We start from the raw sequence: 11,282 nt of genomic DNA on the forward strand, positions 1-11,282 counted from the left end.
AAATGAAAAGGAAAAACGCAGACTGAGGAAGTAAACAAACCCTCAAAAGAGCCGGCTGCAGCAGCTGCTGGGTTACAAGGTTCGATCTGATTTGCTTCACCAGTGAATACATTCTGAGGATGCACTCACACCTGCAAACAGTTTTATTTGTTCTGAACAAAAGACTCTGGAAAAGTTTACTTTGGGCATTTTTTCTGTTTCTTTTGTTTAGACTCAAGCTGTCCACTTACAAGGAAACCACAGTCTGTAAACACAACCCTCATCTACACATGAGACTTGTGTTCTTCCATGTGATGGACACATGTAAAATATTGCCTGCTTTCTTGGGTATAACTTCCTGTAATTTTCTGGTATTCATACTGTAGCAGCTCTGAACACACGGATAGCTGAATCTGGAGACAGTGTTTCATTTAGTTAAACATGAGAAGTTGTGGCATATGAAATGTTCACATCTGTTGCCACATGAAAATAATATCCTGTAGTCATTTCAGATAACTTTCTCACTGGTAATGATTCATCCCAGTCAGTGTTGCAGTTTCTAAATGACTGCAGACCTAGTTTCACATTTCTGTAATACAATTTCATGTGACTTATCAACATATACTCAATACAAGTATTTCTGATACTAGAACTAGAAGAGAGCCCCCAGTACAGTGCAGATCCCCGCCAGGCAATGTATGGTGAAGCACCTACTGCAATGCCGCCACAACTGCCAGATGCAACCAGCGGAGATTTACACAGTTTGACAAGAACATAATGATCTGCCTGTCAGACACAAAAAAAGAAGCAAATGTGTTTGAGGTTTCCATCAAGATAATATGTAGTACAAATTCTGGTACATAAATCTGGTTGATGCGAGATTTGGATTCCCTTCTCTGGTCACATGACTTTAATCAACAATAAGGACTAAAATCCTCCGAGTTTTAATAACTGCTCCAAACATCCTTGAGAGTCAGTGCACCTGAAAAATGCTCCAGCAAGTAAGAAAGACAAACTGGCCAGCCAGAGCAAAAATCTTCATCTGGTATCTGGTGGAAATTTCACACCTCAGAGGAGGCCTGCCCGACAGCAGCAAAATTACTGTGGCACACCTTTGCAATTTCACACTGATCCCTTTGACTGTGGAGAGATGTTAATCCTGGCTCTATATAATCCAAGGCTGTACTCCTCACACTCCTAATCGAGACACACACACACACACACACACACACACACACACACACACACACACACACACAAACGCACCTCACCGTCTCTGTTTCAGCTCTCGTTTCATCACTCCTAACCTCTGTCTCAGGTTCTTTTGAGAATTATCCCCCACCTCCCCTCCTTACGCTTTCTCACCTTCTATATCCAACCTTCCATGTCCTTTGCATTTCTTCACACTTCGAGTCAATGAATAAATTTGAAGCTTAATTACATTTAAAAAGGCCACCAAGGTGCGCAGGAACTGTGTGTGTTCAGACTATTAAAACAAGTCGGTCATGTTCAAGTTCATTGACTGTTCCACCTGACTTTCAGTGTCAGTAATGTCACCGCTCAGACTTTTGTGGCGACTGCTTAATGTGTTCCGGGTCGTGAGGTTTCAGACTGTGTTCATATTTAACATCCCAAGGTTGTCTGTCCTAATGTGTGCAAATAACTCAGGCTGTTCAGGAGATTACACTGCAGAGACAACCAAATTTAGTACATATATTCACGTTTTTTAAATGTGGCTTAACCCACTAAAAATAGGTGATTTATTCCTTTCCCATTGTCAGTAGACTTGTTTGCCTTTCTTTTTTTTCTGTTCTCTCGTGTGTCTGCAGGAGAGCTTAGAGAAACATGTTTTTAAAAGTGTTCATCTCAGTATTTTTGACGCTTGTAACTGAATCTCTGTGGTTTGAAGTTTTGTTTCTCTACTGCATTGCTGTCTGTACGTTCAGGTATCTGCTTTATTCCACTCTTTCATGTTTGTGTGAGTTAAGTTATTGCTGATGAAAAAACAAACATTTCCTGATGTTGCTGCCTCATAATAAAAGCTTTTTTTTATTGTGAAAAATTTATAGGATATTTATTTACCATTTTATGGCTGCTCAACCCAAGACAAGCACCTATAGTCGACGTATAGTAGACGTACAGTCATTTAACATGGGAAAGAATGCCAATTGCACCCCTTCCCAATGAAGACAAAAGCCAGGTGTCAGTGGGTGTTAGTGTTTTTTTACTTTTTATTTTTTTTGTCCAGTGTAAAATGGGCTCAAGATAGTGAACGTGTGCAGTGATATTAGGCCTGCAGGTCAGATTTTTAATATACACAAAACATTGGCAAGTTTGTGTTGCCTCCTAAACCCCTCATCCTTGAGAATCAGCCAGCTGCACGTACTGTGCTGGATGATGAATTTTTCAGAGGACACGAATTCAAGAATATTCCCCTCGAATCCAAGATTGTCAGAGCTGAAGCGCTTAGACGTTGTGGGGGGTACAAAAGCTGAGAAGACGAAGTTGTGCAAAGTTTAACTTTCTTATGAGGCACAGTGTTATATCGAAAACTTTTCCTGGGGCTAAATCAGAACAAATGTTTCAACAAGAACCGGCATTGTACACGTTCCGATCGATCTCTCTCTGCAGTTTTGTGCTCTTGTCCTCAGTGGTGATATAACCTTTGCCCCGTCTTCACAGTGTTTGGGCTTAGCCTTGTATCTGGGTGCAGTAACTGAATGGGGAATGTGTGAGGGATTATTGAAGATGTCTGCTCAAGTTAGAAAGTCCCTGTTGTGTATCTGTGTTTATCCTATAGGAAAGTTTTGCCTCATTGGTAACTGTGACCCATCCTAACATAGATGCATTCTTACTGCGTTAGGCAATCATGGCAAGTGTTGATTTTGATGACATTCTCTTTGCAAGAACAAAAGTAAAATTGCCATCCAGCTCTTGTTTGCTTTTGGGATGGTTGCTAAGGGAGGTTATTTTTATGGCAAGTGCTGCTATTAGACAGCTCTCTCTGTCTGTCTGTGTGACGGGTACGGCGAGGAAGAAACAGATAAAAAATACGGGATTTGACATGTCGAGCAGCTCTTCGACATCAGCCAGTGTGAGGAGAGGGCCCGACGCTGGGTTTTGGCACCTCGTCAACAAATTCGGCGGCTCAGCGGGGCGACGAGCTGGTGAGGGATGGCGGTGTCACCTTGGCAGCAGGGTTCATTGTTGTTTGTGCAGCCGCCTCAGCAAGCACTTCTTCCTCCTCTTTGTACTCAACTCCACACCTCGTCCTTTTGAGTCACCGGCTTTACTTCCTCTCATTCAAATGTCTCCCCAGTCTGCAGAACAAGCCACCTACAGGTTATGTAATACCACAGGAAGTACCAATCTCGTGGTTTTGTGTGTGTGTGTGTGTGTCCAGACTCTCACACACACAGCTGGAAATAGAAATTAAAATCTGGACAAGTCATTTGCAGCAGTATAGTTGCACTGCACTGTCCTTGACCTTTCCCATTGATCTTGTCTTTAATGAGCGTCCAATTTTCTCTACGAGATGCCGTCCTGTTCGCCATATGAGAGGCGGTTCTTCATCTATTTTGTGCCCTTCTGCAGTTTGTTCTCATTTGTCCAGCAAAAAGCTGCACCCCCACCCCTCCCGCCCCGCTGTTTGTAAAATGATTGGAAGGGTTCAGTGAGGTCTGCGCTGCAGCCGCTGTCCACAGAATGGCTCTTAAATGCCACTTTGTATTATCTGGGATGAATGCTGCCCTACAACAGCAAACAACAGCCACAGTAACTGTGTTGTAAAGGTTAAAGGTCGATACTGGTGGGCGTACCTCCAACATGGCGGCAGCATAGAGAGCGAGCTCCCCGACATTGATAAATAGAAAGCCCTGTAAAACTAAAAGTTAACAAAGTGTGAGATAATTTAAGAAATTCTGAAGAAGGGCGTTGAGTATGACCAGAGGAAGACAAAGAAAGCCGGCCAAAAACGTGGATTTAAACACCGATGACGATAGTGAGCAAACCAAGCTAGCAGGAGAGCTAACGCTAGCTGAACTAACAGAAGAGTCATCAGAGCAGTCGGAAGAAGTAGTGGAGTTAGCGGGAGAAACAGCTAACGTTAAGCTGAATAGAGTGAAAACTAAGCCAGTGGGACAATCGAACCTAAACGAAGAAGAAACACAACGAACCACCCAAAGCATGGCAGACCTGGGGACAGTTCTACAGGAGATAAGAGACTTTCGCCGTGAGAACCTGGAAAACATGAAGGAAATCAGAGATGACATCAGAAGGACCAACAACAGGATAGATGATGCTGAAAAACGGATTGTGGAAACGGAGGAACGTATCCAGAACATAGAAGATGCCACACGGGAGCTCTTTGAGATACAGAAACTGTTTGAGGCCAGAATGACGGATCAGGAGGGACGCTCGAGAAGGGAAAATGTCAGGATTCACGGTGTAAGAGAAGGAGCGGAGGAAAATGCTCCGTCAATGATGGCTTTTGTTGAAACTCTCCTCAGGGAGAAGCTGGAGTTACCGCAGACGTTCGAGTTGAAGATTGAAAGAGCGCACCGTGCTTTAGCCTCGCGACCTCCAAAAGACGCCCCGCCAAGGTCTATTGTAGTGAAACTTTTAAGCTTCAGAAGCAAGGAAGAACTTATTAAGATAGCGTGGCAGAAAAAGGGCTTCATGTATGAGGGGAGAAAAGTGTTCTTGGATCACGACTATGCTCCGCAGATATTGAAAAAACGAAAGGAGTATACCGAGGCAAAAAAAGTATTGAAAGAGAAGAACATTCGTTTCCAGACACCTTTCCCAGCGAAGCTTCGGGTGTTCTACGAGGGAGAAACGTGCACCTACAACACAGCGGAGGAGGCTACCAAGGACATGGTTGTCAGAGGTTTACAGGTGACGGTCATAAAACCAGCGGAGAACTGGATGGAGAAGATTGAACGATTAACGTGGAGAACAAGTCGAGCTAAGGATGGAAAAGGTCCAGGGGAGGCGAAACATGGGTATAAGCAGAAACTGCAAGCCTTCAGGAGAGCTCGAGATGGAAATGACTGATGATACATGGGACACCACGGTGTTGGTCCGACTGTCTTCAGGTAACGTTAAGCGCCACTTAAGAGACACAGAGATGAGCCACAGGTGGCTCTCAAGGTTTAGACTCATACATAACATGTGGGACTTGATTTAAAAATGTTATTTCCTCGAAGCGAGTTTATAACGTCGGGAGTGCTTTTTATGGAGCCGTTTATGGACATATGGAACATGCTAATTTTAGCATTGAGGGCCCTCTGTTCCTAGGAATCAGAGGATATCCCTCAGAGCTGACTAAACAACAGGGCTCAGTTAAGGTCGTGATAAAGACCTCACTTAAGGAGGTTTTTGTGTTTTTGTATTGGATATTGTTCATTCCAAGCAATATTTTTACTTTGTTAATCGTTCATTATTGTTTCTGTAGCAAAAGGGGGGTTGTGGAAAGGAGGAGAGGAGGTGGATACGAGAGAGGAGGTATAAAAAAAATGAATGACAACAGAAAAAAACTTGATTAAAGTAGCTTCCTACAATGTAAATGGAGTACTCAACCCAATTAAGAGACGAAAGATACTAAACAAGATGAAGAAGGATGGGGTAGGTGTAATATTTTTGCAGGAAACCCACTTAACAGAGAACGAGCATGAGAAGCTCAAGAGAGACGGTTATAATCAAATATTTTCTGCATCATACAAATCAGGACATAGGAGAGGGGTGGCTATTTTAATATCAAGGAGGATTTCATTTGAGAAATTAAAAGTGATTGGAGATAAAGAGGGAAGATACATTTTGGTCAGGGGGAGACTGGAGGGAGAGTTGGTTACCCTTCTTAGCATCTATGCCCCTCCAGGCTCAGACTGGACATTTTACAGACAGATGTTTGATCTGATGACATCAGAGGTAGAAGGTACTTTGATTAGTGGAGGAGATTTAAATCAAAGACTTAACCCACAACTGGACTCCTCTGCGGGAGGGACACAAAAGACTGTTATAAGCAAAAAAATCAAGGGATTGATGTCTGAACTGGGTATTATGGATGTGTGGAGGGAACTGAACCCTACAAGTAAAGATTACACATTCTTTTCCTCGCCACACACAATATATTCAAGGATAGATTACTTTTTGATGTACAAAAAGGATAGACATAAGGTTAAAAAATGTGATATAGGAATAATGGATTTGTCAGACCATAGCCCTGTATATCTAACCTTACATCTGACAAATGAGAGGAAAACAACAATCTGGAGACTAAATTCAAATGTATTAAAAGGACAAATGAAAGACGAAATTATTAAAGAAATCCAGACATATATAGAAGAAAATGATAATGGAGAGGTGTCCCCACCCGTCCTGTGGGATGCATGTAAGGCGGTCCTGAGAGGGAAGATTATTGCCAAATCAGCATATTTAAAAAAGGTGAAACAGATTAAACTAAATACCCTACAAACAGATTTAAAGAGGTTAGAAAGGGAACATAAAGACACATTGAATGGAAAAATAAATCAAGAAATAAAAAAAAAGAAAGCAGAAATAAATTATATTCATGCGCAGGAGACTAAAAGAAAAATTATGTTCATAAGACAAAGATACTATGAGGCTGGAAGTAAATCAACAAAATTGCTGGCTTATAAATTGAAAAAGCAACAGGCAAAAAACAGTATATATAAAATAAGAGATTTCCATAGTAAATCTATAATGTACAAAACAGAAGATATCCAAAATTGTTTTGAAAAATATTATAAGAATCTATATACCCAACCAAAAGTTAACAACAAAGCCCAGATAGATTCATTCTTAAAGAGTTTAAATTTACCTAGAGTAACAGAAGAGCAGAACAAGGATTTGATAGCAGAAATTACAGCTGAAGAAATAGATAAGGCAATAACAAATCTTAAGGCTAACAAGTCCCCGGGATCGGATGGGTACACCTCAGAATGGTATAAAGCACTTAAGGGATCTTTAATCCCGTTGCTGAAGAATACATTTAATTGGGTGTTGAAGAAGGGAGAAATTCCTCCTTCATGGAGAGAAGCCATCATCTCTGTAATTCCAAAGGAAGGAAAGGATGAGTTAGAATGCTCCAATTACAGACCTATTAGTGTCCTTAACCAAGACTATAGACTGTTTACAGCTATTGTAGCCAGACGTCTAGAAAACATTTTGCCGAAAATCATCCATTTAGACCAGACAGGTTTTATAAAACAGCGACAGACTCAAGATAATATTAGGCGCTCATTGCATGTAATGCAACATATAACAGTAAAACAAGTAGAATCAGTAGTGGTGGGGATGGATGCAGAGAAAGCATTTGACTCTGTTGGGTGGGATTTCTTGTATAGGGTGCTGGAGCGGTTTAACTTTCACGAAACATTTATTAAGACCATACAAGCACTGTATAATAAGCCAACGGCTAGAATCAAGGTAAATGGGAGTCTCTCAAATCCTATCACATTAGAACGGGGCTGTCGGCAGGGCTGTTCAGCAAGTCCTCTCCTCTTCGCCATTTTTCTGGAACCCCTAAGCAACTGGATAAAACTAAATGAAAATATTAAAGGTATAGATATGGGGAGGGCAGGAGTGCAGAAAATAGCATTGTTTGCAGATGATGTATTAATATATTTATCCAGCCCAAATACATCCTTTCCAGCACTTATGTCAACTCTCACAGATTATGGAGTACTATCCGGCTACAAAATAAATGTCCAAAAGACTCAGGTCATTACCTTCAATTATAGACCGGATCAAACCATTAGAGAAAGATATAAAATTAACTGGGAATCCAAATCAATGAAGTATTTGGGAATCAATTTAGCTAAGGACTTATGCCAATTAAAGTCTAATAATTATGCCCCATTACTATCTAAAATAAAAACTGATATCGGAAGATGGAATCTAATACCATTTATGAGTACCATAACAAGAGTGGAGGTGATTAAAATGAATATACTTCCAAGGTTACTGTACCTGTTCCAGACTTTACCAGTGGAGGTAACAGATAAGGAATTCATGGAATGGGATAAAATGATTTCTCGATTTATTTGGCAAGGACTGAGACCAAGGATCAGGTACAGAACGTTGCAGCTACCCAAAAGTAAAGGAGGCATTGCTCTCCCATGTTTAAAAAGCTATTACCAAGCTGCACAAATTAAAACATTGTTAAATTTATGTGATCCCTCCTACTCAGCAAGATGGAAAGAAATTGAGACTAGTACCACAGACTGGGTCCCTATACAGGCTATAATAGTAGACAACAAACTGAGTAAACATATTAGAGAGGAGACAAATCCGTGGCTGGCGGTATCACTTAAGATCTGGTTTGGATTAATCGCAAAAAATGACTTAATAGTACATAGTAAGTTGTTAAGATGGATCGCATATGATTCTGATTTCATACCAAATAGAACAGATAAGAGGTTTAAAGGATGGGAAAGGGGACCAAAGATACACTGGGAGCTTTTAAAGAACAAAGAAATCAAAAGCTTCCAAGAAGTAAAGGAACAATTTAGTTTGACCAATCAAGATTTCTACAGATATTTGCAGTTGAGACACTATTTAGAGCAAATCATAAAAGGGGAAAATATAGATGGGAGGGGATCAGAAATTATTAGAATATTCACCTCAGCTTATGAGTCAAATCTGGGTAGGAAATTAATATCAAAATTATATACAGGGGTAGAAAATTTGAAAGGAAATGATACAGTATATATAAAAGAGAGGTGGGAGAGGGAAGCAAACATTGCTTTAACAGTTGGTGAATGGGAAGAAATTAATGAACAACAGTGGAAAACAACTTGCTCAATGTCATGGAGAGAATACGGGTGGAAAAACATTATAAGATATTTTGTTACACCAGCACAGAAAAAATATGAAGATACAAGATGTTGGAGGTTATGTGGAGTGGATGGAGCTGGACATTTTCATGTATTCTGGGGTTGTCCGCTTATTAATAGATACTGGCAGGAGCTTAAGAAATGTATGGACAAAATAATGAAGGTCGAACTTCCACTTACATTTGAGGTATTGTATTTGGGAAAATTAAATATACCATTTACAAGATTTGGGGATAAATATATGTTTAAGACAATGTTGATTGCAAGCAAAAAGGCGATCACCAGAAAATGGTTGAGGACAGAGGTACCTACAGTTGACGACTGGGTTAATGTAATACATGATATATATGTGATGGAGAGGATGACATTCTCTCTTAGATTACAACAGGACAAATTCAAGAAACTATGGAAAAATTGGATTGAGTATATAACTCCAATTAGATCAGACTTTATTTGATAAAGTATTTAAATTAAAATACCCCTTGGTTCACAGCTACAGATGTTGAAATGTTCTGTGTGTTTTGTTTTTTTTAGGTATACTGGTAACAGTTTTTTTTGTTTTGTTTTTGGTTTTTATGACCAAGATTTGAATATGATTATTAGGATAGAGTACAAGGAGAATAGTACTACACATGAGAATTAGAATTGATCTGATTTTATTTTGCACATATTCATTTCTTTTTCTTATTTTTGATCTGATGTTTGAAGGCTATTTTTTAACCATCATTGTCAATAATTTTATTTTATTAGTATATTATATGAAAGCAAAGACAAATACTGTACCAGTTGTTTGCTATATGTCTTAATCTTTCAATAAAAAAGAAAATGGAAAAAAAAAAAAAAAAAAAAAAAAAAAGGTTAAAGGTCATGAAAAGGGCTTTAGATTTAGATTAACCTGCTCTGACCCATATCTTTAGTAAGCCATCACAGTATTTTTGGTGTGGAAATGACTTGTTGCTGACTTGTTGAGTTCTAGTTTTTCAGTTATGTTTTAGTCATATAGAGTCACATGTATGGCAGCAAGTCCATTCCAGTGTTTGTTGGATTCCAACATAATCCTCCTCATTCTACTTAATGAGACACTGATTAGATGATCACCAAATCTTATTTTATGAGGAAGATTATAAAAACCACTGCTGTGACTAAGGATTGAGATTATCCCACCAATACTGATTTCTAAACTCTTCCTAAGGTAAAATATTAGTGTTGTGTTGTTTAAAAATGAATATGAACGTGTTTTCTTTGCATTATTCGAGGTCTAAAAACACTGCATCTTTTTTGTTATTTTGACCAGTTGTCATTTTCTGCCAATAAATGCACTATTGGCAATATTTTAATTTCAGATTTGAGAGAAATGTTGAGCTGTATATGTTAAATATAAATAGTCATGTGTCAATGCTCCTATGCTTCAAATTATGATGCTGTAGGTAACACTGTAGTGTCTTTACTGGAGGGGCTCCTTGAGCATTGTGTCCGGCTAAAATCAGATGACATAGTATAAAGAGTAAGAAGTCTGCAGACGAGGTGCGGTGGATGGATGGGTTAAACAAACACAGGATTTTTACTCAGGAGACCAGGGTTCATGTCCCGTGTGAAACCAATTGTCAGCACTGAATTTGTTTTTCATTCAATTCAACCAGGATCTCTTTCTAAACTTAATCAAGTAGTCTTGTTTCCTAAATCTAACCAAGCAGTTTTTAAACCTTCATTTTGAAAGTCTACCTGGATGTTGCATATTTATTATTGCTCACTTTATCGCTGAGGCATATGCATATGCAAAACAAACACTGGAGATACATCTACAGTGTCAAAGTTTGAAGCAAAGGACCACTGACCAATCTGCTGTATTTGACGTGCTGAGAGTGAGAACGTGTTGATACAAAATTCAGGTATTTGGCTCTTCCTGTTGTTCACTCAGAATGCCAGTAGACTTTGAAAAGTCATTGGTTAGAATTTGTCTTGTTCAATCAGTGAGTATATTAAGCCAGTAGTCACTTTGGAGTTTTGCAAGACTTTCTAATGCAGTTTACCGAACTCTTTGTGATTAAATAACTCCTAAAAATTGTGGATAATAATTTACATTGTGTCCTGGTGTAGCCTCTGATTCTCTATCATGGAGGTCTCCCAAAATGAACATTTCCTATTCAGCTGTCTCAGCTATAGAAATGCCTCCCAGATAAATGCTGTGATGATATAATTTCAATTTCCCCTAATTCCTCTCCGTTTGCAATCAATTTTATAGTGTGACTAAGAACAGACTAATGGTTTGAACGTCTCTGCCTCCCACCCATCAAGTGCAGAGTGAAGATGAGCCGGGGTTGAAGACAAAGACAGAAAAAGAAAGCAAGACGGAGAGTGAGCTGCAGTATCTTTCTGCTCATCTCTGCTGCTGTGCATGTGGTTGTTTGCCAGAGCAGTGGGAGGAGAAATGTACAGTTCACATTA

Source organism: Lutjanus erythropterus, chromosome 22 (assembly GCF_056507025.1).
Source record: "Lutjanus erythropterus isolate fLutEry1 chromosome 22, fLutEry1.hap2, whole genome shotgun sequence".
In the NCBI taxonomy this organism is placed as follows: Eukaryota; Metazoa; Chordata; class Actinopteri; order Lutjaniformes; family Lutjanidae; genus Lutjanus; species Lutjanus erythropterus.